Here is a 26,772-nt window from a genome sequence, read left to right as displayed (position 1 = left end):
GAACTTTAAGAGAGCCTTAAACTGAAAAACCAGCACACAGAGCCTGCAATTCTAATCCAACGTACCTGGGAATAAGGCCCTGTGAATTCAATAGGACTTACTTTTGAGTACACATGGTTAGGACTGTGCTGTTAGATAATGAATTCATTGAAATCCTTCCCAATACATGTCTAAAAAGAGCTTAATACAAAATCCAATAAGATACGGGGCACTGAAAACCAATATAATATCATGGGCCAAAGGAATCCAAAGGGGGAAAAAGTTTATGCATTATGCAAAGGCCGTAATAAAAAAAGGCTAAGAAAAATAATAATATATATATTCAAAACAGTACTTCCTTTTTTACTACATTTGCAACCCACCCTTCATCTAAGGTTCTCCCTCCTCATTTTATCTGCACAACATCCCTGTGAGGTAGTTTAGGCTGAGAGGCAGTGACTAGCCCAAGTTCTCCCAGTGAACTACATGGCTGTGTGGGAATTTGAACCCTGGCCTCCTTAGTCTAATACTCTAACCCAGGAATCAGCAAACTTTTTCAGCAGGGGGCCGGTTCACTGTCCCTCAGATCTTGTGGGGGGCCGGACTATATATTTTTTTTGGGGGGGGGGTGAACGAATTCCTATGCCCCACAAATAACCCAGAGATGCATTTTAAATAAAAGGACACATTCTACTCATGTAAAAACATGCTGATTCCCGGACTGTCCGTGGGCCGGATTTAAAAGACGATTGGGCCGTATCCAGCCCCCGGGCCTTAGTTTGGGGACCCCCTGCTCTAACCACTGTACCACACTCTCAGTCATCAAAGGCTGAAATGAATAGGTTGTGGTGGAGGACAGATTCAAGCTGTATCCACTGGCCCCTCCATGAATTAAAGGGGCCACCAAGAACCTACGTACACACAACACATACCCTTCATTTCTCCATATTTGCGTGGACAGGCGGAGTCCCCCAAACCCCAGGCGACTCCTGAGCAGAACAATGACTCAGGACAACTTGCTATGGGATTAAAATTGGCCACAACTTTATTAAGATTCAGTTGTAGGGAACCCAATTTTTCAATGCTCAGGCATTTGGTGTTTATCCTTCCCAGTCCCCAGCTGGGGATCTGGGGGACATCAGGGTTATCCAGAATGTGTTGGCTCTGGGTTGGCTCTGGAGAACATATGTTCAAGCAGAGAGCCTTCTTTCTGTTCGCCGCTGCTGGAGGGGAGAGCAATGACAACCTCTTGGTGTATGGCCAATGCCTCCCCTCAAGACTCCTTTAAGCGGGAACCCTGGTATCACCGCCGCAAAAGGGAGTGTGGGTCACTGCTTCATGCCCCCCCTTTAGGAAGATAGACTAAAGGATTCTGCCCAAGGCCTGTAACCGCCAAAGTTGTGACGTTTCGCTATGGGAAAGGTGAAACCTGCCAATGCAGGAAAATTCCTTTCCGGCCCTTCAAAAGCGGCCTTGACGTGGCAGTGCCTGCGTACCTGTGGAGAAGAGGTTAACCTGCAAAAGAAGGACTTAATTGAGGGAGGGGAGGAGCCAACTGACACTTCCCAAGTAAGCTACACCTTCTGTTGTGTGGGCAGGGCGGTCCCTCTCCTTACCTGGCCAATCCCCTGGCAACGCCTCCCCAGGCAGGATTGGGTGGTTGACTGAGGCAGGCAGAGACCCCAGGTATTCAGCCTGGGGAGGATGAAGCCAGCCCTGAACTACCAGGAGCCACACTGGGATCCGGGGGGCTGTGCGCGACCACGCAAAATTCACCCCCCATTTGATGTGGGGAGCGGTCATTCTGTGCAAAGGAAACCCTGAGCCAACGGAACTGGGGCAAACTAGTCCAAACCCAATTCTCCATACTATGCTCTCACTTCTACCAGAAATAAACGGCTGATATAGGCGTATTGCATTGCTTCCAGACTCTGCAGTTTATCATCAGATGCTTCAAGCTGAGCAGAAAAATAGCACTCTTAACTCGCAGGTAGAAAACCAAGCATCTGCCTTGTTTCCATATTATCTTGTTTCTAGATTTTCAATTAGAATCTTGTTTCTAGATTTTCAATTAGAATCTTGTTTCTAGATTTTCAATTAGAATCTTGTTTCTAGATTTTCAATTAGAATCTTGTTTCTAGATTTTCAATTAGAATCTTGTTTCTAGATTTTCAATTAGAATCTTGTTTCTAGATTTTCAATTAGAATCTTGTTTCTAGATTTTCAATTAGAATCTTGTTTCTAGAATTTTAGCCAAGATTAAAGAACCTGTGCATGTTAGCCAGAATAAAGTTTTGCGCGTTAGTATGCCTTGCCTATAAAGCCCCCCCCCCCAACTTTGCCGTTTGTGTTAACACCAGGAAAGTTCAGTCCCTCCTTGGCAATCCAAGAACTGGGGAGCCATGCAGCATCTAGGATCAGAGAGCAAAGCTAAATCAAAATCTGTCCTGGGCTTCAGAGCTTCACTAGGTTTGTATCTGACAAGTAAGAGATGAAAAGTCCAGGCTTAATGCCAAGTCTAAATACGTGTTAAGATGCTAGCTTGACCTTCTAACAAGAGCTCTGAAGATTCAGCCTGCTTGCCTTAGATGCTAATATTTCATGCTGAACTGCATCCCTGATAAGTTCATGGCACAACTGAAAGAGGAGAGCTTAAAACTACTTGGGTTTTATCTACTTAAAGGTATGTCCATCAACAACCTGAGTCTAAACCTTTAGAGTCTAAATAAATTGTTCCAGAACTCCACCTTGTGGTGACATTTTGACCATAAGAAAGCAAAGAAGTTGGGAATGGGAGTAGAGATATGAATGAAAACCCAGGATGTGATCTTAGACAAATCTTCTAAATTTAGGGTTTCAGGTGCAGCCTAATATTGTCAGTCCCTAGTGCTAAATGTAAATTGATTCTGATATCCAAGGAGAGGCATATCGTAATAGACACCAAGCCTGAATAACTATGTTCTTCTTGCGTATTTTATGCTATAGTTTTAACTCTGCTGAATTAAAGCTCCATTAGTTTTCCATTTTTCTCCTCTCCTCTGTAACTATTAGAATATCTGCATCATATTCCAGGCTACTAAAATTGGTTGACACATTTTGCAATTGCAAAATTAAAAATGATATAAATATAGGGGGGGGGGGGAGGTTGCCATATAAAATAAACAGTTCCATCACTAATTAAAACTTCTCGGTCCCAAAGTCTCCCAGAACAGATGCACTTCACTGCATTCCTAGAACTCAACAGGGAAAATAACTTATATACCCCCCCCCCCCGGCAAGTAATACATTTCAGAGCTCTTAGACGACAGACATAAACCCTTTTTGCTCAGTCAGTTATTACTCAGTGTATGTCTGAACACCATTTATGCCTAGTTGAGATCTTGCTTAGAAGAGGTGGGCATTCTATATGGTCAGTAACTAGGGAAATATAAAATATGTTCCTTTATTTCTACAGTTTTCTACTTTTCCCTCCCATGGAACAGGATGGAACTTCTTGTTGATAGGAGCTGCAAATGAAAATCGGATACAAAATCCAAACACACATACGCTGTTCGTTGCTTTCAACAGGATACACATCCAAATGCACTTTCTCATTCTTTAGGAACCAAGAAGCATAAAAAGCAAACATACCCCCCCAAACCCTGCAGTCCTTATTTTCCTCTTTTGAAATGAAGAAGGTGAAATGGTACACATCACAGAACCGCAAAATCTGCCTCAAAAATAAAACCTGCTTATCAAAATGTTTCTTGAAGTATAATTTAAATAAAAGAACACTTTCTACTCATGTAAAAAACACCAGGCAGGCCCCACAAATAACCCAGAGATGCATTTTAAATAAAAGGACACATAAAAACATGCTGATTCCCGGACTGTCCGCGGGCCGGATTTAGAAGGCGATTGGGCCACATCTGGCCCCCGGGCCTTAGTTTGGGAACCCTGGTTTAGAGAGTGATGCTGTTTAACATCATTTCCGATCAGTTGTTCCCACTGAAAGATTTCTGCATTGCAGGGGGTTCGACACTAGATGGTCCTTATTGTCCCTGCCAACTTTACAATTCTATGATTCTATCACAATATTGGGTTGCTTGTCAACTTTCTCTATCTTAGGAGGCACTACAATTTTTCGCTTATAAGAAATATAACGGAGGAGAAATGGAACCAAGCTGAAAACTGCTAACTGCCCTCAAACATATCCTCTCTCTTTATCTAGATATATAGAGTCATAGCTTGGTTCGTGAACGCCTTGCGAGTCGAACGTTTTGGCTCTCAAATGCTGCAAACCCGGAAGTGAGTGTTCCAGTTTGCAAATGTTCTTTGGAACCCAAACATCTGACGCGGCTTACACTGCTTCTGATTGGCTGCAGGAGCTTCCTGCAGCCAATCGGAAGCCGTGCCTTGGTTTCTGAACATTTTGAAAGTCGAGCGTACTTCTGGAATGGATTCCGTTCGACTTCCAAGGTACCACTGTATTGTAAGAGAATAAGCCACATGGTATTAGTTCCCACCTAGATTGCATAGTAATGCACAAATGAAAGAGTGTTATTTGTTGTTGTCATCTGTTTGGCATGCCGTTTTAAAAGTAATATTTGAAACACTTCCACGGAAGTTCAGCCCTGTTAGTAATAGACCACATTAATTGTCCCCTTAATTTACTAAATACTACTAAGTCCTACAATCTGACACATTACTCCTTCCGTTCAGGACTTCCAACGCCTATCTTAAGTCACTCTCAGACACCTGAAGGAATATAGGAAGTTGCCTTATAGTATGGCCCAATGGTGTCGAAACTTTCTTCAAAGAGGGCAAGATTTGATGAAGTGAAGGGCCGTGGGGGGCCGATCAAATGGCTAACCAAAATTGTTGAGCTTTTAGGATTGAAGTTGTTGAGCTTATTTTAGGGTTTTACCCCAGGAAATAAACTGCCACAGGGGCTGGATTAAACCGACCGGCAGGCCAGATTAGGCCCCCGAAATGGACTTTGGACATGCCTGTGGCAATTAGGACTATTAATCCAGCACAGTAGATGTGACCCCCCCCCCCAAATAGTCAAGCTACAGGACTAGATGAATCCCAAACCGGAATTAAGATTGCCGGAAGAAATATCAACAACCTCAGATATGCAGATGACACAACCTTGATGGCAGAAAGTGAGGAGGAATTAAAGAACCTTTTAATGAGAGTGAAAGAGGAGAGCGCAAAATATGGTCTGAAGCTCAACATCAAAAAACCCAAGATCATGGCCACTGGTCCCATCACCTCCTGGCAAATAGAAGGGGAAGAAATGGAGGCAGTGAGAGATTTTACTTTCTTGGGCTCCTTGATCACTGCAGATGGTGACAGCAATCACGAAATTAAAAGACGCCTGCTTCTTGGGAGAAAAGTAATGACAAACCTAGACAGCATCTTAAAAAGCAGAGACATCACCTTGCCAACAAAGGTCCGTATAATTAAAGCTATGATTTTCCCAGTAGTGATGTATGGAAGTGAGAGCTGGACCATAAAGAAGGCTGATCACCAAAGAATTGATGCTTTTGAACTATGGTGCTGGAGGAGACTCTTGAGAGTCCCACGGACTGCAAGAAGATCAAACCTATCTATTCTTAAGGAAATCAGCCCTGAGTGCTCACTGGAAGGACAGATCCTGAAGCTGAGGCTCCAATACTTTGGCCACCTCATGAGAAGAGAATACTCCCTGGAAAAGACCCTGATGTTGGGAAAGATTGAGGGCACAAGGAGAAGGGGACGACAGAGGACGAGATGGTTGGACAGTGTTCTCGAAGCTACCAACATGAGTTTGACCAAACTGCGGGAGGCAGTGCAAGAGAGTAGTGCCTGGCGTGCTATGGTCCATGGGGTCATGAAGAGTCGGACATGACTAAATGACTAAACAACAACAACAACAGATGTGACACTGACTGGCAGCAGGAGGGTATCAATCAGATGTTTTCCCCAGTCCTACTGGAAATGCCAAGGACTGAACATGGGACCTTTTGCAAGCAGAACACTTGCTCTACCTTTGAGCTAGTGGCCCTTCCCCTATTGTCAATATATTTTAGAGGTTGCAGCAATGTGGCATTATATTTTATATGATTAAGCCACACTGTGAAAGCTTCACCCTAAGAGGTAGCCTAAAAATACCTTAATTAAACTTATAATACAATAAAAAGTATCACCACTGAATGCATATTCTTCCTCTCCGACAAAAAATTGACATTTCAGGTGGCTGAAAAAAACCAAAAGCAATCATATAAAACAACCAGTACAAAATTAATAAAAATGGAACAGACGTGAAGATAAATACAGCTGCTGGAGCATAAATTGATAATATCAATAATAGTGGATGTGCCTGTGTAAACATCTCTAGTGAGGCTGTTTGACCTGACAGATGACAAAGGAGAAGAACCAAAATGCTCAGTCGTAAGGAAGACAAAACTGTACCTAAAAAAAGCTTTCTTGTCCTTATACTATGTTTTGGCAGACCAGCTTTTACCTATGCAACATTTTGAAATTACTACGGAGAAGGGAAGATATGAATTTGCTGGCCACCTTCCTTCCCAGTTCTCTTAAAGGCTGGCAGACATACCATGATTTGAATAGAAATAGGCTGCCAGCCACAAAGAATGGGAGGAATAAGTACCAAGAGTGAATGTTAAACATTTTCTTCTTCCTTTCCCTGGAATGAACGATCTACACAGAACCAGACAATCTAATTTTCACTTTAGCTTTTAAAATCCCCCAGAACTTTCAGTGAAAATATATCCTTTGGTCATTACATATTATTGGATTGGATCAACAAAACCTGAAATCCTATATAAAATTATCTGGAAATCTAACATTCTCAATTCAAACTTTCCTGTTTCCTAAGCCCAAAACCACAATTCTCTCTCTCTCTCCCCTTCCATCTTCATTTAATTCATATTCATCTTCAATGTACAATAAGGGGAATTTTATGCGGAAAAGGAGATGGAGGGGTATGTGAGAGATCAATCAGCACAGTCACTGGAAAGTGAAGAACCAATTACTGCATGTGTAGCCATTACGCGAACAACAGGAACTATGGATCAGTGTAAAAGTATATTTTATGCAGTACAATGGTTAGAAAATATGTAACAAACATTAACATTTCTCTACATTTCAAAGTGGGACAAATTCCTGTAATTTCTCAAAGGTGTTTTTCAAATGAAACTGATCTGTAAAAATGTTGCAAGAGACATTGCACGTACTTTTGTAAATCAAGAAAATCTTCAATAAAATAAAAAATAAAGGTGTTTTTCAAACCTTTTTTAATCATTTTATAAAATGAGTTAAAATTGCACAAAAGCTCCTAGGCATTTTCCTTGAGTTGCAATAACTTACAGACTTGAAAGGCAGCTACTGAAAGGATAATCAGGAGGAAATATATGAGGGGGAGGCCGTAAAAAGAGGATGCAAATGCAGATGTTTATTTCATTTATGAATTGCTTCCCTTAAGGCACCCCAAAGCAATTTACAATGTAAGAACACATACATAAGGCACATATATTAATAATTAAAACAACTGCATATACAAAAGCTCTTTTTAAAAAAAGTTATACAGTCGTACCACAGAAGTCGAACAGAATCCGTTCCGGAAGTCCGTTCAACTTCCAAAACGTTCAGAAACCAAGGCGCAGCTTCCAATTGGTTTCCGATTGTGCAGATGCGCCGGAAAGAATAGCGGGAGCTGCGCCGGACGTCCAGCTTCCAAAAGAACATTCGAAAACCGGAACACTCACTTCCTGTTTTCGATCGTTCAGGAGCCAGAACGTTCGACTCCCAAGGCGTTTGGGAGCCAAGGTACGACTGTAAATATAAGAGTTTAAAACAACAGCACAACAACAAAATTGTAATCTAAATAATGCACACCGGTTAGCATAATTAATTGAACAGTTGCTAAATTAGTGAAGTCCCACTGAAAATAAGTAGAATTGCTTTAAGAACACTGCATGTTGCGAATTAATCTGGTATTCCAGTTAAAAATATTAACACCTACTTTGAATATGCTGTTGTATCATCATCTCATAAAAGTGAAAATTGCATTCTCTGGAGCCGACTGAGCACTCCCAGCTAAGATCCACCCTCTATTGCAGGCATGTCAAACCTGCGGCCCTCCAGATGTTTTGGACTACAATTCCCATATTCCCCAACCACTGGTCCTGCTAGCTAGGGATCATGGGAGTTGTAGGCCAAAACATCTGGAGGGCCGCAGGTTTGACATGCCTGCTCTATTGTGTGTGCAGGGCGGTCCTAACCCTACCTGGTCAACTCCCCTGGCAACACCTCCCCAGCTGGGATTGGCTAACTGTCTGAGGTTAGGCGGGAACCTCCAGGTATCCAGCTTGGGGAGGCGAAGCCAGGCTAAATTGCTGGGGATCGTGTTGGATCAAGGGGCTGCGCGTGACCCAGCAGAAAGCGCCCCCCCCATTTGAGGTGGGGAGCAGTCATTCTCATCACTGGATAGTTACAGACCCCTTAAAATAATCCATGGCCCCCTTGGTATACATTGTCAAACTGTGTTAAGTAATGTGTGTGGGATTTTCCTTGTTATTTTTATTTTATTTCATTTATTAATTTATGTAATGGTTTTGATCATGCTCCTTATTGCAACAATTCCAGCAATCACAACAAAAACAAACTTTTAAATAATGTCTCCATTGGCAATATTTGGAGGAAATTTTCAATAAATATTAATACCAAAACAAATATTTAGAAGAAAGTGCATAAAAATTCATTAAGTTGATGAATTCACCATATAACATAGCGGTCATTTGAATTCAACCTGCAATGTGAATTGTTATTTTTCAGCTTGTAAAAGTGACTTTTAGAGAAGCAAGCCTTCCTTTCAAATCAAAGCTTAGGTTCAAGGTTGTAACGCTTCAAATGTAATGTGCCATTTCCCAAAATCAAGCACCTTTGAGGGGATTACAAATTTGCCACCATATGTTCGTAAAATGACAATGATAGTGTGAAGCACTACTACGATGCTAAATGCTTTGCTATCTACAAAGGGAGAGTTGCTCCCTACAATTAAGCCTGTATAAGCTATGGTTTCCCCAATAGTGATGTATGGAAGTGAGAGCTGGACCATAAAGAAGGCTGATCGCCGAAGAATTGATGCTTTTGAATTATGGTGATGGAGGAGACTCTTGAGAGTCCCATGGACTGCAAGAAGATCAAACCTCTCCATTCTGAAGGAAATCAGCCCTGAGTGGTCACTGGAAGGACAGATCCTGAAGCTGAGGCTCCAATACTTTGGCCACCTCCTGAGAAGAGAAGACTCCCTGGAAAAGACCCTGGTGTTGGGGAAGATTGGGGACACTAGGAGAAGGGGATGACAGAGGATGAGATGGTTGGACAGTGTTCTCGAAGCTTCCAACATGAGTTTGACCAAAGTGCGGGAGGCAGTGGAAGGCAGGAGTGCTTGGCGTGCTCTGGTCCATGGAGTCACAAAGAGCCGGACACGACTAAACGAATAAACAAAAACAACAACAAGGGCTGAAGTAACAAAAAAAATGCAGATGGTATAAGAGGAAGATAATATATATTTCCCTTTCAGAAAAAAAAACTAGTGTTCTTCTAGGTCTCTGGATACCTTCAGCCTCTGCATGAAATCAGTATTAAAGGGAGAGATGTCATGTCACAAGCAACGTTAGTATGAACTGCCAGTGCCCAATCAAATAAAAGTTTTCATTAGGAACCTTGCTGTCAACTTAAACTAAAATCCACATTCATTGTGAAGAATATCTAAGGTGATTCTTCAGGGTTCAACTCGCTTGTTGTTCCCGAATGATTAACTGGCATAAAACCTATGCATTTCAAGATGCTTGCAATGGCCTCTGACCGTAATTACGGAGAATGATGCTGCTCCACTGCATTTCGTGAAGAGCAGATTGGCCTCTCCTCATGTGATGCCCGAATAGAGATTGCGTGCATGTTTGTGTCCTGATGCTTGGGAGGCTGCACTGGGAGTAGGAGGTGTAAGTGCTGCTATAAACAAACACCAGCCACCTCCTCTGTTAAACTCATTCAGCATGGCAAGGAATGCTTAACCTGCTACATCTAGTGCACTTAATCAATCTGTCTTTCCCCTTTTTCTTTTTGCATCATGATCAGAGCTGACCCAGCCATTAGGCAGGGTGAGCTGGCTGTTTCATGCAGCAAAAGCCCCCTGGCAGCATGCCCATGGGTGCTCTGGCTGCCCTGCCCACCTCCGCCAGTGATGGAATAGCCCAGTCACCATCTGTGTCAATATTGGGGAAGATCCCATCCATTTGGGGTGAGATCTTGCTTGACACTGGTGTGATCTAAAGAAAAAGGCGGCACATTTTGTCATATGTGGTGGGAATGCAAAAAGGTTAGAAATTATTGGGAGATGATGTTAATTAATAATAATAATACTAATAATACTAATAATAATAATAATAATAATAATAATAATAATAATTTATTATTTATACCCCGCCCATCTGGCCAGGTTCCCCCAGCCACTCTGGGTGGCTTCCAACAAAATATTAAAATACAGAAATCCATCAAACATTAAAAGCTTCCCTAAACAGGGCTGCCTTAAGATGCCTTCTAAAGGTCTGGTAACTGTTGTTCTCTTTGACCTCTGGTGGGAGGGTATTCCACAGGGCGGGTGCCACTACCGAGAAGGCCCTCTGCTTGGTTCCCTGTAACTTGGCTTCTCGTAGCGAGGGAACCGCTAGAAGGCCCTCGGCGCTGGATCTCAGTGTCCGGGCAGAATGGTGGGGGTGGAGACGCTCCTTCAGGTATACTGGACCAAGGCCGTTTAGGGCTTTAAAGGTCAGCACCAACACTTTGAATTGTGCTCGGAAACGTACTGGGAGCCAATGTAGGTCTTTCAGGACCGGTGTTATGTGGTCTTGGCGGTCGCTCCCAGTCACCAGTCTAGCTGCCGCATTCTGGATTAGTTGTAGTTTCCAGGTCACCTTCAAAGGTAGCCCCACATAGAGCGTGTTGCAGTAGTCCAAGCGAGAGATAACTAGAGCATGCACCACTCTGGAGAGACAGTCTGCGGGCAGGTAGGGTCTCAGCCTGCGTACCAGATGGAGCTGATATTGTGTATAAGTTAAAAAATATATTTAGGTACACCTTTTATAAAAAACAAACCAACCAGAGGCATTTTTGCTTGGAATGGTTGGAGAGGACATTAAAAAGGAAGATCAGAAATTCCTCCTGTATGCCACAGCAGCAGGAAGACTACTCCTCGCATGGAGATTGAAACAACAGGTGTGAGGGACAAGAGCTACAGACAGCCCCCTCCCATCTTGAACACGAGCTCCTCGCCTAGCGAGAGTGGGAGAGGGGAGGGGGATAGTTCCAGCGGGGATTCAGGAAGTAGAAACATGAGCTCTAGTAGGATAGCGGAGCCCAGGCACCACCTGGGAATGGAAAGGGGAAGCAAAGAGACCGTGGGAAAAAGACCGATCCCAGCCACCCCGAAATTGCGTAAAAAGCGCAGAGGGAGGAGATTCAGTATGCCAAGATTACTTTGCTGGAGGAAAACGCGGGAATCGCCATTCGGAGGTTCTGTGCCCGACTGATGAACATGTACCGACAACCTGTATATAGCACTGATTTAGCACTGTAAATAGATTGCACCAATAAAAGGATAAAATGCAGAACTGTGAGGCGTCGTTACTCTAGAGTAGCCACTCAGGACCCTGTGACAACAGGATATTCCAAAAATTGAAGAATGGCAACAGAAAGTATTGGAGTATGCTAACTGGAAGAATCTGAAAGCAGGACGATGAGAAATTCCAAAAAAAGGGTCCAAATTTATGGTATACTTAGATAAAAATGTACATAAATAAAGCCACTCACAGGACTGTAAGAAAACTCATAATTTTTATTGTTAACATTTGGTTAGACCATAAGATGTAATGCTGTAATATAATAAGGATTGTATGTTTAAAGTATAAAACAAAGAATTATTAAGGAATTATAGACATTTATAGAATGTATATATAGTAAACACGCTTAAGTAAGAACAATGTAGAGAAGCCAGAAGAGGGGTGGAGGGAAGTTAATTCGGATAAGATATAGATTTTAAGGAGACTATTAAGCTGTATTGTGTTTAAGATATTTTTGGGGGGGGAATAAAAAATATTGGAGGGAAAAAAGAATTGAAAAAATGTTTTAAAAGACTTTTGTAAAGAAAGCAGAAGCATTCCTCCTAGGAATTTTAGATCAAGATATAAAAAAAAGAAAATTGGAAATTATTTATGTACGCAACAACAGTGGCAAGAATTATATTAGCACAGGCTTGGAAGACAGAAGAAATACCAACGAAAGAACAATGGCAAGGGAAACTTGTGGAATATGCAGAACTGGCAAAACTAACAGATAAACTACATGAAAAGGACAACAAAGACTTTAAAAAGAGAATGGGAACCATTTACAATATATATGAAGAGACAACATAAAGAACTGGCCTCATTGGCAGAATTTGAGTAAACAATCACAATTGTGTATAATAAAAAAATGAAGACACTATGTATTGGGAAAATTGGGGGGTGGGGGAATACGCAGGGTGAACGATATGGAAATAAAACAAAACGGGAGTATGAGGGAAGTCCAGGGGAGGGGTAGGAAATACAGTATACGGAAAAACCAATAAAAATATTTTTAGAAAGAAAAACGAAACTGGTGTGATCTTACCCAAAATGAGTGCCCATGGGGGTGGTGCTTCTCCACCAGTGGTGGATGTGGTGGAGCAGGCAGCAGCAGCAGGCAGATGCTGGCCCTACCGTGTTGCTTCCTGCTTGTCTTGACCCTTGACCATCAGATTCCCTGGACCATGTGGATTGCTGTTCACCTGCCCCTAGGGCTGGACCTGACTCTGGATACTGACTCTGCCTCCAGGCAAGTACACCTCAGAGACTCCGCTGGTTGTCCAGCCTCCCACTCCACTGAACTCTGCTACTCATTGTTGTTCAGCACAAGACTATGATAGCAGGTGTTGGTGGGAGCGACAGCAGAAGCAGGCAAAATGGCACTTCCCATTTCACCTCGAGCGGTGAAGCACCACCGCTCAGTTCAGTAGGATTCAGTAGGGTTCAGTAGGGTTCAGGAGAGTTCAGTAGGGTTCAGTAGGGTTCAGTAGGAACTATCTTGCCCAATTAGGAGCTGGCTAGCATGAAGAAGGACTTTGGTCCTTGCTGTGCTTGTGTGTGGAATGTGTTTCCATGTTTAACTTCTGTGGCTGCTTCTCTGCCTTTTTTCTGGTGGTCGAGTGGATTGCACTTCAGCAAGTATAGCAGGCTAGGAATGATGCTATGGCCTGTCTGCTTTAATTGAGCAAGCAATACCTGTTTGTGTGTGATGGGAAAGAGGTCACTTGTGGCCTACCCCCCCCCAGTTGGCAAATGGTCATGTTTGATTCAGTGTGACTGTGTTTAAGCTGCTTTGAGGCCTTGTTGCCCCTTCCCTCAAACACAATAAATTAATGGTACATTATAAGCATTCTCCCCAACAGCTGAATTTGTGGGGGCCTTTTGGGGGTGTACTGTTTAGACACTGTATAAGCAGCATTGTTCCATGCTGGGTTTTGCCTGCCCAGTGTGTGTACCAGTGTGTACCCTTCAACATTTTTCTGATGAAAATAGGGAAATCCTATTCCACTCTTCTTCTTCTTCTTCTTCTTCTTCTTCTTCTTCTTCTTCTTCTTCTTCTTCTTCTTCTTCTTCTTCTTCTTCTTCTTCTTCTTCTTCTTCTTCTTCTTCTTCTTCTTCTTCTTCTTCTTCTTCTTCCCCACCCATATGACTGGGTTGCCTCGGCCACTCTGGGTGGCTTCTAACATATATAAAATAATAATAAAACATTAAACATTAAAGAAAACTTCCCTATACAGGGCTGCCTTCAGAGGGCTCTGAGGTCAGATAACTCCATAACATCTCTCTGATGAAAATAGGGATGTCCTAAGGAAAAGAGGGCATTCTGGGATCAAATCAGAAACCAGGATGACTTCCATGAATCTGGGACTGTCCCAGGAAAATAGGGAGACTTAGAGGGTCTGTGTATGGCCTTACTTAGCATCACATGATGCAGTTGCCCAGACCTGCCTACCACCCTCAGGTAAAGCTGTAGGTGCCACTAGCGGGCTCCAGGCATGCTGTCAAGAGAATAAAATGGCCTGAGTGGGATTTTCTTCAGAGGCTTTGTGATGCCATGGAAGTATAACAGACCACTGCATCTGCATGCCCAGGCCCTTGCAGTGAAACGTGATGGTTTGGTTGGAGTGCCTGCATGGGTAGAATGGTGCCTCCTTTTGGGGGGAGGGTCTGCTCCTTGAGGCAGAATTGCAGGTTGTGTTAAGCAGGTTGAATTTACAGCTGATCTTACTTTTACTTTTACTTTTTAAGTTTATCTCCCAATTATTGCAGCTATCCATTTATTTATTTATTTATTATTATTATTATTATTATTATTATTATTATTATTATTATTATTTCTATACTGCCCTTCATCTAAAGATTACAGGGCAGTTTACAATATAAAAACTCAACAATACATACCGTAATAACAAATGAAAACAATAGTCCTCTCCACAGAGCAGTGGCATTGGTAGGATAACAAGGTAGAATCTGTGACTCACATTCTTTTATTTTGTGAATTTTATAGTGAAGAACGAGCTCAACTCATTTTACCCCTTTTATCAAAATGTACACCCTTGCAATATTATTTGGAATTTCCCCCCAAACTCTTACGAAAATTCCTTCTGGAAGATTCCTCAAGCCCAGTGTGGCTAAATCTTCCTTCTGGAAGATTCCTCAAGCCCAGACGTGGCTAAATTCTGCACTTTAGCTATCAAGAAACGTAAATCCCTTCTATTGAATGACACATTGCAAATCCCTTTTGTGTAATTGTTTTATTTCTGGTGTTGTTATAGCTGATTTTCTTTCGTTTGGAATTATGTTATTCTGTATTGCTGGCTTCTGCTGTAATAAAAACTGAACTGAATTGGTAGGATAAAGTCCATACTGTATGCTCTATCACTTGGTATCACAGCAGTGGGACCAACCTGCTTCTCCATTTCCCTTGTTCTTTCTTCAGGCCCTATAATATGTGAATAATGGATTCTTTTGTAATGGGAGTTATGTTTAAATTCAAGAATTTGTGAAGGTTGTCCTTTCTATATCGCTCTGAAAATAACAGCACACCAAATGAGAAAGGGGGTAATTAAATTTGTTGCCTTTCTGAGGTGTCAGTTCCTGAAATGAATTGAAATGGGGCAAAAAATCAATAAGCCAACTAATATCAATTAATCTGCATTGTAACATCCAGCAAATATTTTAAGCATCTTCGGCAAAAATGCTGAGAGTGTTTTAAAATGACTGACTCAATTACGAAGAGATTCCACGTACTCAGTAACTCAGTAATCTAGCGTAAGATATATGGCTAAAGAGAAAGAAAAGTGAAGAGCTATAGTTCCATGCTGGGGAACTATATGTATAAATGCATATATAAATGCATAATGTATACTGCATGTATAAATGATAATAAGACTGAAATCCAGTAAAATATATATTTTGGTATAGGCAATAAAATAGTCCAGAGGTGGTTATTAAACATTATTAAAATCTTCTTTATCTGTCTTCTCTATCTCATGAAGAAAGACAGAAAAGCAGGGAAATGGATTGAAAGAGAGACCTTGAATGAAGATATACGGAGTTTGTACATGCTGTCATTGCACCCTGAAGATGAGAGAGGTTTGTGAGGCCGGCCAAGTTGTGAGACAGGATTTCTCATATTATTTTCCCCTTCCACCAATCCTGGGATAAAATTATTTTATCCATGTACAGAATTCCACCAAATGTTATAGTTGCTGAACTGGATAGGGAGCTCTTGGTTCTAAAGAGTCGTATAACTCTGACAGAGTCTGGCATGCCTTTCACCCATGACCAGGAATGATGAACTTTAAAGCCCTAAACGGTTTTGGCCCTGTGTACCTGAAGGAGCATCTTCACCCCAGTGTTCAGCCCAGAAACTGAGATACAGCTCCAAGCTCCTTCTGGCAGTTCCCTCGTTGTGAGAAGTGAGGACCTGGCTTTTACAAGACATCTCATACAGGCATGAGAGAATCCTCAAACTGTTTGCCTGGCAAAAGGTTGGCAGACATGTTTGCCTTATACTTTTGATCCACATTCCATTGTTTGACCTACAGATTCCTGTAGGTTACAATACTGGAAGTCATAACCCTGGAAGAGAGGAATAAGTGTCCATTGAGGAGTCTGCCATTGACTTTGCTGCCCTGGCCAATTTTTTAAGGACCTCTAAAGGCTTTTGGATCCAGGTGGTGAACAAAACAAAAAGTAAAGCTACAGATGGCTAGCTTGCTGCCCAGATGGAGGTATGGTGAGAATGTGTGATAGAAAAGAATGAGAATTGGGGGTGGGGAGAGAAGAGGATATTCTGGTGAATAAGAAACTAGAGGGAGAATGGGGCGTAGAGGGGGCATTCTAGTGACTCAGTTTAAAACTTTAGATAAGATGATGCCAACTCATTTGCTTCTGTTTGTTTACAAGAGGTGATCACGAAAACAGTCATCCCACAAGCCACCAACTCCATAATATTCTATATCATTAAAGAGAATTGCCACACCCACATATGACTGTATAAACCTATATATAGATTTTTTATGTCACTACATGCAAAGCTGGTTTATCAAAGTTACAAAATTTTGTACACAACATATCTTGCTAATGTAAGTCTTATTTAATACTGGGACTCCTAAGTCTCCACATGCTGTGTTGGGTCCACCTGAAGCATTCTAGGGCTGTCAAAAGGAGTGATGGTTATTAATAGTAGCAGTAGTAGTAGTGGTAGTAACTAAATGTTTAATCATGGTTTTAAACCCTAATTAAGCATGCAGTCCATGTTGAGGAGAGCAGGGGATGAAGGTGCAGGCACAAACTCTCATATCCTTCTCCTCCTCTCACTGCCACCCACAGATTTAATTAGAGTTTTAAACCATGCTTAATAATGTGGTGGTGGTAGGGAACACAGGTGAATTAAACTTACTTAAACTTCATGCTCTGCAAGGCTACCAATTCAGTTCAGGGTCCAGGTCAAGCCTGGTCTGATGTGCTGAATTGGGCCCTACTCTATAGTATCAAATCATGCACATTAATATTAAGAAACCATGTATCGAAAGCTGCCACTTCACACATCACAGCCAATGAAGTAGGTTTTGATCTATTGAGAGAACTATTCAAGGACAGTTCTGCATTTCTAGCATATCGGGGGGGGGGAGGACCTAAAATAGCAAACACTGATTTAGCTTTTAAAACTGTGAAAAATAGGCAGTTGCAAATTATTCTATATCCATATACTTATTATAATCTAGCCATGCATAGATTGGAAGTGAAGAAGAAGAAGAAGAAGAAGAAGAAGAAGAAGAAGAAGAAGAAGAAGAAGAAGAAGAAGAAGAAGAAGAAGAAGAAGAGGAGGAGGAGGAGTTTGGATTTGATATCCCGCTTTATCACTACCCGAAGGAGTCTCAAAGCGGCTAACAATCTCCCTCCTCCCCCAAGCTTCAAACCCAATGATGAAATAGCTGGGTTCCACCTTTTTTCCCCTCCCTGCTTATTTAATGTGAAAGGCTGGACTAGATGAATCCCAAACCGGAATTAAGATTGCTGGAAGAAATATCAACAACCTCAGATATGCAGATGACACAACCTTGATGGCAGAAAGCGAGGAGGAATTAAAGAACCTTTTAATGAGGGTGAAAGAGGAGAGCGCAAAATATGGTCTGAAGCTCAACATCACAAAAACCAAGATCATGGCCACTGAGGAAACAATCGTGAAAGTGGAAAACATCTATGTGACTGTAAGGGGAAGATCTGGATTATTATGAACTTGAAGGACGATTTGAACTTTAGAAAAAAGACGGCAGTGGACAGTTGCGAGGAATTCCCAATTTCTTGAAGCATGGGAACCCAAATAAAAAATTCTTTAGATGATTTGGCATAACATTCGGTCTGATTGATATATATATGTGTATAATTTGAAATATTGAATGTGATATAATTGGTTTTAATTGGAAAATTAATAAAAATATTTTTTTAAAAAAAAAGATCATGGCCACTGGTCCCATCACCTCCTGGCAAATAGAAGGGGAAGAAATGGAGGCAGTGAGAGATTTTACTTTCTTGGGCTCCTTGATCACTGCAGATGGTGACAGCAGTCACAAAATTAAAAGACGCCTGCTTCTTGGGAGAAAAGCAATGACAAACCTAGACAGCATCTTAAAAAGCAGAGACATCACCTTGCCGACAAAGGTCCGTATAGTTAAAGCTATGGTTTTCCCAGTAGTGATGTATGGAAGTGAGAGCTGGACCATTAAGAAGGCTGATCGCCGAAGAATTGATGCTTTTGAATTATGGTGCTGGAGGAGACTCTTGAGAGTCCCATGGACTGCAAGAAGATCAAACCTATCAATTCTTAAGGAAATCAGCCCTGAGTGCACCCTGGAAGGACAGATCGTGAAGCTGAGGCTCCAATACTTTGGCCACCTCATGAGAAGAGAAGAATCCTTGGAAAAGACCCTGATGTTGGGAAAGATTGAGGGCACTAGGAGAAGGGGACGACAGAGGACAAGATGGTTGGACAGTGTTCTCGAAGCTACGAACATGAGTTTGACCAAACTGCGGGAGGCAGTGCAAGACAGGAGTGCCTGGCGTGCTATGGTCCATGGGGTCACGAAGAGTCGGACACGACTAAACGACTAAACAACAACAACAACACCTTTTTTCCCTTTTCAGAAATACTATCTCTGACCAGAGACTGCACAGATAGCAAGTCATGTCATCAAAAGCATCTACCACAAAACCACACACGGAGAAGAGATGTCTCCTCACACACATCTTTTAGAGTTAACACCTTGTTTTGTTCACAGCAGTAAGTTTCACCATCCATGTGTACATGAACCTAAAAGGTCCTATCTGATTGGTCACTTGCTCCCGTTCCATTCCAGGTCCTGCTGATGGAACATAGCATGAAAAATGATTTTGAATATGCTTTTGTCTCCACCCTTAGTTGACGTAAGAAAGCTCTGACTATTTCACTGTTGGGACAAAATCAATGCCCTTGACACCCTGAAGGACGTACCATGTTTCTAGGTGAGTTACTGAAACTAATTTTGGGCTTAATATCAAGCATACGGAATCTGTTGGAAAATACTATTTCAATAGAGCTAATACTTTTCCCATTCATTCTGCTCTTTAATCTTTAATATATATCTTGAATTAGAAAGCTAGAATTGAGTAATAAGCCTTGGCTTAGACAATATTACACTGACTGTTGTGGCTAAAGAATTGCTGGGAGGGCTAACTGTGTCTTTCACCTCTAAGGTACAGCAAATTTGAATCTCCACACATACAAACTAAGTTATTAATGGATGGTGGCAGTACTGCCCATGTGCAAATTACATGTCAGGCACCTGTCCTTCAAAAGAGGGAGGTAGAAGCTAGACAGTGCATTTGTAACAAACCCACTCACCTTGCCCCAAGCCTCTGAACTTCTATGGATCCAGTAACAGGTGAAAATAGGGTTCTACACATATAGAGCTGTAACTACATAATCAGGAATCCTAGTATGTGTAAGACTCCCCATGCACTACAGACTCTTTAAAAGCAAAACAGCTTTTTCCATTTCTGTTAACAAGAAAAAGAAAATTTCTTAAAATAAGAAAATATTACAGGATATACAAATCCAAAGCATAAATAATAGTTCAGGTATGTGACAGTTCTTTGAACTAATCAAAATGTCTTATTTTTTATAATGCTTTGTCTTTATTGTACACACATATAATAAACTGACATTACACCCATGCAGTTTGCATGTGTAAAGCCCATTTTCTTCCCCTGAATGTGCAGAGGTTGAGAGGGGGGGGGGGCAACAGGCACAATTCTACAGCCTTCTGCAACTTCAGTCAATGAAAATTTTACACATCACTTGGGAAGACAGGCGAACTAACACCAGTGTACTGGAAGAAGCAAAAATAACCAGTATTGAAGCAATGATTCTTCAACATCAACTTCGTTGGTCTGGTCATGTTGTGCGGATGCCTGATGATTGTCTTCCAAAGCAACTACTCTATTCCGAACTTAAAAATGGAAAGCGTAATGCTGGTGGTCAACAAAAGAGGCTTAAAGAATCTCTCAAGTCAATTCTAAATATATATATATATAGTATAAACACCAACAACTGGGAAACATTGGCCTGCGAGCGCTCCAGTTGGAGAACAGCCTTTACCAAAGGTGTCATGGGCTTTGAAGACACTTGAACACAGGACGAAAGGGAGAAATGAGCTAAGGGGAAGGCAAGCTTGGCAAATCCACACCGTGATCAATTCCCGCCTGGAAACCAATGTCCCGACTGTGGAAGGATGTGTGGATCCAGAATTGGCCTCCACAGTCACTTACGGACTCATTATTAAAACTGTGTTTATGGAAGAGAATCTTACTCGGCTACGAGGGATCGCCAAAGAGAGAGAGAGATATAATATGAGAGCAGAGCTACTGAAGGTGAGCAGAAACAGCATCAATGTGCAATTAATTATGGGGGCTCAAGTAGTGATCCTTGATATAAGGATCATGGTTTGCCAATGTGAGAAAAGGATGCTAGACTAGATGAGCCAGTGGCCTGATCCAGCAGGCTCTTCTAATGTTTTTAAGAACTTGGGTCTTACAGGTGCAATCCACCCTGGGATCATTTAATGAAAGGCAAGATACAAATATGATAAAAAAAATAAATTTAATAAAAATAAAACCTATCTAAACATAGATAAGTATTTCACGTAAAGAGATATTTTCTCTAAAGTTACATGATAAAAGTTTCTATATCTGAAAGCACATCAAATAGGATTCCTTTTGTCCTTTTCACAATAAGTACACATTTTTAATAAAAGAAAAGCAGTTAAATACTGGGAACATGAGGAAAAGACTAATGGACACAAATACTCAGCTGATAATGTTGTTCTTTGACTATTATAAGTTCTCATCAGCACTATAAAAGAGACACACACTTTTGAATAGTTAAAACCTTCAACTGGCATTAAGTGCTTTGAAATAATATAATTATTATATTATGCAAATACCTTCCATTATCAAACATTTATGTTAGGGCCTTGAACTCATCTTTGTATTGTAAGCTTTTTAAAAAAGGACAGTGCTCTTGCACATACTATTAATACCAACAAATTTACAGCTGCAATGTAGCTCCTTTCTTTCTTTGTTCTTTCTTTCTTTTTCTTTCTTTTTTAAAATAATTCACTTTACAAATTATTCTGAGAAAAAAAATGATCAAAAAAGACAGACAGTAAGGTTGATTCATTTAATTGAGAAGTACTATGGGTTACCATATCATATCAGGATTTGTCAATATTCATGAGCTCTGCTCAACTTTATTATTATTATTTATTAAAAATGTGTATCTGTACTCTTCGGATCACTATATATTGGGTGTGGGGTATTTTGTTTAGACTCTGAGAAAGATTTTAATTAATTTAGAATGTCTTTCTCTTGAGCGAAATTCAATGAGGGCACCCTTCATCCCTGTCCCTGTTGTCAAAAGGTAAAGGTAAAGGTAAAGGGACCCCTGACCATTAGGTCCAGTCGTGACCGACTCTGGGGTTGCGCGCTCATCTCGCATTATTGGCCGAGGGAGCCGGCGTACAGCTTCCAGGTCATGTGGTCAGCATGACAAAGCCGCTTCTGGCAAACCAGAGCAGCACATGGAAATGCCGTTTACCTTCCCGCTGTAGCGGTTCCTATTTATCTACTTGCATTTTGACGTGCTTTTGAACTGCTAGGTTGGCAGGAGCTGGGACCAAGCAACGGGAGCTCACCCCATCACAGGGATTCGAACCGCCAACCTTCTGATCAGCAAGCCCTAGGCTCAGTGGTTTAACCACAGCGCCACCTGGGTCCCTCATTGTCAAAAGAAGAAGAGCTTAAATTACACAGTGTCACCATAATGCAATATTCAGGCCAACTGAGTTGCTTAAATTTATACAGAGAAATGCATATGACACAAGAGACAGATCATGAGACTTTAGGCATACTCTTGAACATCTTCATTGCCCCCCTGTGAACCCATTCCAATTAGTCTCTTTTCTTAAGGTGTAGCATCCAGAATTGGACACAGACATGGTGTCCAGTTCATGGTAAGAGCATTGGGACAGATGCTCAAATCACTTCAGCATTATTTAAGGTTAACCAAAAATGTTTATCTTATTAATACAGTGGTACCTCTAGTTACAAACTTAATTCGTTCCGGAGGTCTGTTCTTAACCTGAAACAGTTCTTAACTAGAGGTGTGGTTTCGCTAATGGGGCCTCTTGCTGCTGCTTTGCTGCCGGCACACAATTTCCATTGTCATCCTGGGGCAAAGTTCTCAACTCGGGGTAACTCTTCCAGGTTAGCGGAGTTTGTAACCTGAAGCGTTTGTAACCTGAGGCGTTTGTAACTCGGGGTACCACTGTAATGAAAACAAATTCGGAGGAAACTGAGGTGTAGGATGAATGCGATTGGAAATAGTAATCTCCTAAACTCATTCCCACCCAGCTGGTTTGCAAGAAGATCAAACCTATCGATTCTGAAGGAAATCAGCCCTGAGTGCTCACTGGAAGGACAGATCTTGAAGCTGAGGCTCCAATACTTTGGCCACCTCATGAAAAGAGAAGACTCCCTGGAAAAGACCCTGATGTTGAGAAAGATTGAGGGCACAAGGAGAAGGGGACGACAGAGGACGAGATGGTTGGAAAGTGTTCTCGATGCTACCAACCTGAGTTTGACCAAACTGCGGGAGGCAGTGGAAGACAGGAGTGCCTGGCGTGCTCTGGTCCATGGGGTCACGAAGAGTCGGACACGACTAAACGACAACAACCCCAACTGTTATTCAACCTCCCTACTCGCATTAACATTCATACTCCATGCAATCTCCTTCCACTCCCCTCTAAACACTAATACAAACATTATTTGTTGCAGAAGGATATATATAAGTAACAATGGACAATTTGATTGGGACAATAAAGATTGTCAATCGAATGGAAACCATATGAGAAAAGATAGGGGGGGACTCCTAGAGATGGCTGAAAGCTAAAGAACTGTCAAATAACTGAAGAGCTGCCACACAGAAGCAGGGGAAGACTTGGTCTCTTATTGTAGACTAGACACCTGGACTTTGACACTTGAGATATATATTTTTGCGACCCATCTAGTTGTGATTGCAATTTGTTTTAAACTGCTTTAATGCAGTATTTTATATTGCTGTAACCCGCCCTGACACCTTCTGATGAGAGTGAGTAATAAATCGAATCATCGTTATCCATTATCATCACCTTTGAGCTTCAGTTTCCGGTGGGTAAATTTGGTGGAACATTAAGCAGAACAGCAAGAGCTGCTCAACAGCTTTCAAGCCTGAAGACCTCTAGCAAGGAAGAGCTAGCTGTTGTGCAAACTCTAGCTCTGGATTTTTGGCACTCTATTATTCCACAGAGCCTACTATCACAAGAACATTATTGTTAGTAAAGGTAAAGGACCCCTGACAGTTAAGTCCAGTGGCGAACAACTCTGGGGTTGTGGTGCTCCTCTCTCTTTACTGGCCGAAGGAGCCGATGTTTGTCCGCTGACAGTTTTTCCAGGTCATGTGGCCAGCATGACTAAGCCGCTTCTGGCGAAACCAGAGCAATGCATGGAAACGCCATTTACCTTCTCGCCAGAGCGGTACCTAGTTATCTACTTGTACTTTGGCATGCTTTTGAACTGCTAGGTGGGCAGGAGCTGGGACCGAGCAATGGGAGCTCACCCTGTCGCAGGGATTCCATCCGCCAACTTCTGATCGGCAAGCCCTAGGCTCAGTGATTTAGACCACAGCACCACCCACGTCCCTACACTATTAGTAGTAGTAGTACTTATTAAATTTGTTAGTCACTTTATCTTGCCCAGAGCAACACAATGCAACTTACAACCAACCAGACAAAAAACCCGCATGGATACACTGAAACTAAGGGGAAAGAAAAATGCATTAAAAACATCCACCCACTTCTAAAAAGGCCGCAGATAAAGGCCAGAGGCCTGGTTATACAGGAAAGAATGTCATCTTCCCAATCCAAATTATCTGAGCTGTCAGCTGAGGATCAGCTCAACATCCTCATCAACTCAACTTCTTCATCCTCACCTTCATCTCCCTCTTCAAGCACATGGGCCAGTTCTTCATCATCAGAAGGTGAGATGTCTCTTTCTCCAGATTAGCCTCTAGAAGCTGGCCCAGCTCATCAAGGTTAATCCAAAAACAGGAATGCTCTCCCCTCCTTTGGTTTCCAGCAACTAGTTTTCAGAAGCATTGCTGCCCTCCCTATGAATCCACCTCACACTGTGTTCTTGTTTATTCCCTCCCTCTTTATCTGCTACAAGTGCCCATTTTATTCTGGGATTGCAGTTTCCTGATCCAGCACACTTTTTAACTTTGAGAATTAGAAATTTAATGTCAGCTTTTTTTTAGTTTGCCCTATGATATTTTTATGAGTTAGATGCAGAGTAAAGTCTAGTCGTCAAGAAATTTCAAGGCAGGTAGGTGTAAAATAAGGTGGGGGAAAGACTTCAATGATGATCCACCTGTCAGGCGAGACTATATAGAAACTGACGCTCATGATTAGTGGTTGCCAACAGTGTTTGAATGAAAGAAACAAATAGTCAATTTTCAGCCGAGTCCATGGTAGGATGTATCTAAAACATAAATACCAAAATTGCATATCAAATTTTGTACAAAATTACAAGGTGATTGCGAAGCAGGCAGAATGTAATTGAATTTCTGCTGCCAGGTGTATTAAAGCACAGCAAGTCTGAAAGATTGGCTTTGTGTGGATAGCTGGCTGTGTAAACCTCAGAAGAGACTGAATTTACAGTAGCAGTTTCTGCATAGTACTAGAAACAACACTATATGAGAGTTTTGAATTTATCAGGCAGCTGGCCAAAATGTTGTTTGTACAGGAGGAACTTACTTCATGAAGAAGTGAAAAGCTCATCCAAAGCTACCTATTTTCTGTTATAATTAATTTGGGCACAAAGCATGTTACATCACTATGTCTGAGGTTTATAAAAATGGATAGTAGAGAATAAAAAGCATGTTAGGAAGCTTCTTTATGCCTATCTCAAACACACAAGCTTAGTAACTTTAACTTTGTAGCCCTGTTTCAACTTGAGTAACTTAGTTAGCCAAAATGTTGCATGCAATGGGCATTGGAATTATGATGGTGGTGTGTGTTAAGAACTTGGTGCTTGCAGGCTGCTTTGATTTCTTCCTGTCTATCTTACTCACTTAATAAAGGCTACAGGCTAAAAGCAGGAAGAAATCCCCCCCCCCCGTTAGCCTGAGAAATCAATGTACAATATAGCTCATGGGTAGTTTACCTTTGGTCCAGCCTTGTTTGGTCAAAGTCAACATTAATGCCTTGTCTAATTCAGTTACAAGTAGGTAGCCGTGTTGGTCTGCCATAGTCGAAACAAAATTTAAAAAATGCCTTCCAGTAGCACCTTAGAGACGAACTAAGTTTGTCATTGGTATGAGCCTTTGTGTGCATGCACACTTCTGAAGAAGTGGAAATATTTTTTTTTATTTTGTCTAATTCAGGTCAAACAGCAATGCATTTTTTTAAAAATAATTTATATATTACATATTTTATTTGAGAAAAGAGCTTTATAATCTCTCTCTCTCTCTTTTTGCTGTTTTCTCTGTTCTCATTTGAGTATGTCACCCCACTTATAGCTAAATTAGCTAAGACAACCTCCTCACTAAATTACAAAAGTTTAAGGAGTTTATCTGACTTAACATTGGTCTTACTGAGTGAATCACATAAAGTTTCCACCATTTTTGCTAGCCTCAAACACAGAAAGTTGTTTTACCAATATACTTCCCATTTTCAGTGCAGATTCTACCATACCTGTATGGTATGACCAGTTGAGGAGCCCATTGTCTTTAACATCCCATCATCATCATCATCATCATCATTTTTTATTTGTATATGTCTTTCTATCTTACAATACTCAAGGCACTTTACAAGCTGAAGAAACAAAAAATGTACAACTTATAACAATCTAACGCAATACAAAAATGTGATAATAAAACAAAACTTTAAAATAAGCAGCCTACATCGAAAAGTAACATTCAACAATTATGAGAATAGTACAAAATAATAATATCAACTTATAAAAGTAAATCAGAAATCCACTGAACAGTTACAATAAATAATTTCTAAACTATAACCAATAGAACAATGGCAAGCTACAGTACATAAAATAATACAATACAAAATGAGAAGCAGAGACTAGAGGGTGGGGCAAGGCAGGTGGAAGGAGGCCTTGCCTGACGAAGTCTCTCCCCTCACATTAATACCTATTAACCACAAGAACTGAGAATCCCTTGATTTCAAAGGCTAAATCGGGTTCTCCCTAAACAGAGGGCACGCGTTGCGGTGGGACCAAGCAATTAGCCTTGTGTTGTGGATGGGAACATTGGAGCGGCCACAACACCCTATTGATGGTCCCTCAAACCCGGGAGCAATTGGGCTAGCGGGACGCCAATCAAAGCAGTTTGAGGGACCATTATTTAACCGAATGCACATGCCCTGAGCTTCTTTTTGGGGCTCTTTGCATCGGAACACCCGCCCACCTCTCCCTATATTTAGGGCTTGCGCTTGACCATGCTATGCTGTCGTGTGTCGTCTGTCATTGGGACAGGGGCACGGCA

Source organism: Zootoca vivipara, chromosome 9 (genome assembly GCF_965207765.1).
Source record: "Zootoca vivipara chromosome 9, rZooViv2.hap1.1, whole genome shotgun sequence".
Classification (NCBI taxonomy): Eukaryota; Metazoa; Chordata; class Lepidosauria; order Squamata; family Lacertidae; genus Zootoca; species Zootoca vivipara.
Note: the sequence above shows the minus strand (reverse complement) of the source record.